Source organism: Frankliniella occidentalis, unplaced genomic scaffold (genome assembly GCF_000697945.3).
Source record: "Frankliniella occidentalis isolate FOCC.00 unplaced genomic scaffold, Focc_3.1 Scaffold26, whole genome shotgun sequence".
Lineage (NCBI taxonomy): Eukaryota > Metazoa > Arthropoda > Insecta > Thysanoptera > Thripidae > Frankliniella > Frankliniella occidentalis.
This window is the reverse complement of record NW_026267156.1, coordinates 959502-963986: the sequence shown is the minus strand read 5'-3', so window position 1 is coordinate 963986 and position 4485 is coordinate 959502. Positions and strand designations below refer to the sequence as shown.

The 4485-nt window shown below is 54.7% G+C and overlaps 1 protein-coding gene across 1 annotated transcript in view; it reads right to left on the bottom strand.

Moving 5' to 3' along the window:
• LOC113215864 (uncharacterized) overlaps positions 1-4485 on the bottom strand; it is a 48342-nt gene that overhangs the window by 6877 nt on the left and 36980 nt on the right. The window lies entirely within an intron of this gene.

Below are 4485 nucleotides of genomic sequence, written 5' to 3'. Positions count from 1 at the left end.
CCCCGCCCCGCCCCGTCCCGCCCCGCCCCGCAGCACGTCCATCTTAAAGGCTCAACAAGCAGAGCAGGGCGCGCTGCTGGCTGATTCCGTTTTACCGGGCGGCTGGCTGATTAGCGTGCGGGGCATACTGATTAGCGCGCGTGAGTGCGTACTGCGCAGGGAGAGAGAGGGGCAAACAGACGGACAGACGGACGGACGGACGGACGGACAGACGGACAGACGGACAGACGGACAGACGGACAGACGGACAGACAGACAGACAGACAGACAGACAGACGGACAGACAGACAGACAGACAGACAGACAGGCAGGCAGGCAGACAGACAGAGGGAGATTGACGTTGTTCTGGTTTTCATTCGTGCTAATTTTAAGGACTTTGAGAAACAATCTTGACCAAAAGTAGTGGGTTAAAGATTTAAGATCTGAATGAGTACATGTCGATTTTTATTTTTCTGGTGTCTCAATGAAGAGATTGTGTCCGACAGCCTGCTGGTTAGGCAAGATGCTGCGATGGCGTACAGCTGAGCTGAGCGGGTGGCCTACCCCCCGACCGGCAGGCGTTCAGCTCGGTCTGGCTTTACGGGCAGGCGATGAGAAAGGAGAGAGAGGGCGGGAGGGAGGGAGGGAGGGAGAGAGGGAGGTTACCGAGGGAGGGGAGGGTAGCGGGGCTCAACTAGAGCAAGGGGTCCCGCGCCCCGCGCCAGCGTCGTTGCCAGAATGGTTTTGTGCGGAGAACAAGCGCCCGCCTTGCCGGAGCCAGCAGCCGTAAGGACGAGCGCCTGGCCCGCCCCGTTACGGAGCCCTGCGCCTGATCATATACTGGACGGGCCGTTGTTAAAAAGCAGCAGCAGCAGCAAGCCATCGCTCATGAGCCGTGCCGCGGTGGATTCTTTCCGATTATTATTGAGTTTACAAGCCAGGCGCGGTGGCGCGGCGCGATGCGAGCGATATACGCCACTCACTGGTGCACCTCGCCCCGCCCCGCCCCGCCCCGCGCACGTGGAGCCGCCACCGGTGCGCGTCCGCCCCGGCAGCCCGGCCTGCGTTATGGCTCTATCAGGTCCAGCAGCCTCGTAATCAGCGGCCGCGCGTCTCGCCATCAGTGACCCGGATAAGGGCACAGGAAAAAAACCCACTAACAATAAGTACACAAACAACTAACTATTGCGATTATTTTAAAATTTTGTACATCAGTAACTAATATTCAAGAATATTATTTTGCAGTCATTTCAAATCAACTCCAACAAGATTAGAATTGTGAAAAATGAGTACCATGAACCGACCATGAAGCACTTCACATTCAACTTTTCATGAATTTTCAAAAAGAATAAACACATCCTCATCTTTTAGTACTCTTCAAAATTATTTCAACTCTACATATTTCAGTGCCCTTCAAAATTTCACTGTACAAACAACTGAATAAGTTCTCAGAAGGCACACAAAGCCCATCACCATTCCTCTCCCCCCTCGAGCGTTACATTAATACGTAGTTATTCGGATGGTGGGACACGCGGAATCTGGGGGCGCGATCTCGTTTGCTTGCTCGCCGCTGGCCGCGCTGCTGGCCTCCTCTGTAGGGCAATGGCGCAGGCCGGCGCGCGCGCCCGGCCGGGCCGGGCTGGCCAGAGGATCATTACCCTTAACGGAGTGCGAAGGAAGACTCGACCGAGACCCCGCAGGGCCGCAGGCCGGCCGGACTGCAAATTACGCTAAACTGGACTCGCGCGCAAGACGGAGGCATTCGTCGCTGTCGCTCCGGCGGCTCTACACTCCGCGCCCAGCGCCGCCGCCGCCGCCGCTACCGCCACCGCGGTGGTGCCGGAGCAGCCCACCTCGCGGCGGCTCCAGCAAAGCTCCATCAAGCTTCATTATTTTGTTTGTAATTATTTTTGTCCCCCACCCCCTTCCCCTCTCACTTCCTCTCATTGTTGTGTGTATTATTATTTGTTTTTCTTTCCACTTACGAATTAAATGTTTTTGAAGGATAAGAGTATAATCATACATTATACGAAAAGCCGTTATAATGACGAAACTCATTCATTCGCTTTTTAGGTTGACTCTAAAGACTCCTTTCCCTGTAGAACAGATCGTCTACCCCATTTACCTGTCTAATAATGACGAGTTCCATCTGGGGTCATTGTTGTAATGAGTGAACTTTTCAGCAAACGCGTTTGCACTTTTAAGGCACTTGCCGTTGCGTCTTCCTTTGCCGGCAAGACCACGGCACCGGCACGTGGTCGCAGGCGCACTATCGGGATCACCCTGCACACGTTCTCGCTATGAGTTTTACCCATGAGCGGCACGCACGCACGCACTGCACTGATCGCCTCCTCTCACAAGAAAAGGAATCGAGATAGTCATCGGGACTGCAGTCTTGCTAGGGCGGGGCGTGGCGGGGTGTGGCGGGGCGGGCCTGCTGTGACGCACGCCTCATTGGCGTGAAGGCACGTACCCACTTGCCGTGCTGTGCACCCGAGCAAGGCGGAGCAAGAAGAGTCATGCTCCCCCCAGGCCTGTCGTCGTTACAAAAAGGCTATATTGCTTCTCTTCAAAATTTAATTTTTCAGGCTACTGTAAAAGTCATCGAAGTTTCGGTGAAATTTGATCTAAAATGCCCATAGTTTTGTCCCAATATCGCACTATTTATTTACTCTGTTACTATCTGTGCCCTCTGTCTGTCTGTCTGTCTGTCTGTCTGTCTGTCTGTCTTTCCGTCTGTCTGTCTGTCTGTCCGTCCGTCCGTCCGTCCGTCCGTCCGTCCCTCCCTCGTCCTCTCGCTGTGTGGTCCTGCGGTGGTGCAGCGGCGTGCCAACGAGCGGCAGCGGCGGTGCGATTTATAAGGCGAATCATCATGAGGGCTGCATGCTGCTTATCGAGTGGTTACCGATGCCCTCACGGACACAGGTGGAACACACTGGAAAGAGAAGACCTCAGGAACCTTGAAACAACAAAGTAATGTCGCTGAGTGGACAAATGTATGTTTTGTTTGGATAAACTTTCAAAATAATGTTGCAACAGTTAAACCTGATTTCTAAAAAACATTTTTCTTTGAATTGGATTTCGATTTAGTTGGTATCCTTTTCTCCAGTCTAGTCAGGTGGTTCAATACCTCGACACACACACCAACCTTCATGCGCTTGCATCCCCCCCGGCGCCTTAAGGCATGGGACCTGGCCTGCTACAACTTGGCTCCACACCGAACTGGAAATTTCACCCTGGGCTCGACGTGTTCCAGTAGTGCGAGTCTGTGTTCCAGCGGGCGCGCAAGTTTGCGCACATCGTGCGCAAGTTTGCGCAAGTTGTGCGCATGTGTGAGCGAGTGTGAGTCGGAGCACGGCCTGGCCCCACCGCTGCCCAGGACCCGGACTCAGCCACGGTTTATCACGTATTCATGTAGTTGTAATAGTTACCGGACCGCATTAGAGGGACAGAGAGAGAGACGGAGGACGGTTGGACGGACGGACGGATCGACAGACAGTCAGGCAAAGCAGGCAGGCAGATAGAGCTCGTTGACGGGATCCCCTGATAGGAAGGCAACACTTGGTCTCGGGTGCTCAACGGGTCTGCCTACCTACGGGCTGTGAGACCGCTCACAGAGCGATGTTGCTCGAACGTCAGTGGACAGTTAAGCTGCAGATTCCGGAGCACAGAGGCTATACTATTGAGACAACATAAGCAAGCCAGCATATATGGGCGAAATAAGTTGACGTCGTAAAACGATGACCCTATGCGGCAAACAACTCTTTTGAGAGTCGTTTCTCGCTGAGTAAAAAGGAGCGGGCGGCACAGGCAGAAAAAATAAATGATGATACGGACGCGGGCCCTAAATGAACTCGTCCTGCTCGGTGCGTAGACCACCGCCGCCTCCGCCCCGGCGTACCCACCCACCGCATTACCGTACGGTACATTTTATGCAAATTGTGCGACACCGCGCCTGTGCGCGTGTGTGTGTGTTGTGGGGAGGGGGGCGGAGGGGCAGTTGATGAGGATCCAGGTCAAGAGTGTGATGCGTTTCCACGCACTGCCGCCGCGGGGCACCACAGGTCAGGCGGCATATATAAAACGCCTCCGGGCAACGCTAAAGGCTGCCACCGAAATTGGTGAAGCAAGCAGTGAGCAGGATAGAAGAAGGTTGGGGGGGGGGGGGATTTGCAAATGAACGGCGCGCGGCTGCCGTGCTGCAGGAAGAGGGACGCCCCGCACACGCTTCTTACAGTTGCGAGCGAGTGCCTTATCCAGCGCATGCTGCCGGGATTGTGAGAAATAAAGAATAAGCAGAGGGACTCGCGGGCGGATAATCACTCAGCCCGCTCCATGATGAGAGTGGCATGCAGCGTAAGGCATGTGGCGAATTTTCAAGTCGGCTGGCTGCCCTGAGTGGCGGCGGTGGTCCCGGCGTTGCAATTACACACGCAGATCGTGTAGTAAACGTGATGCTCGTGTAGCGGGGGCGGGTCGAAAGGGGGAGAGGTAGAAAGAGGGGGG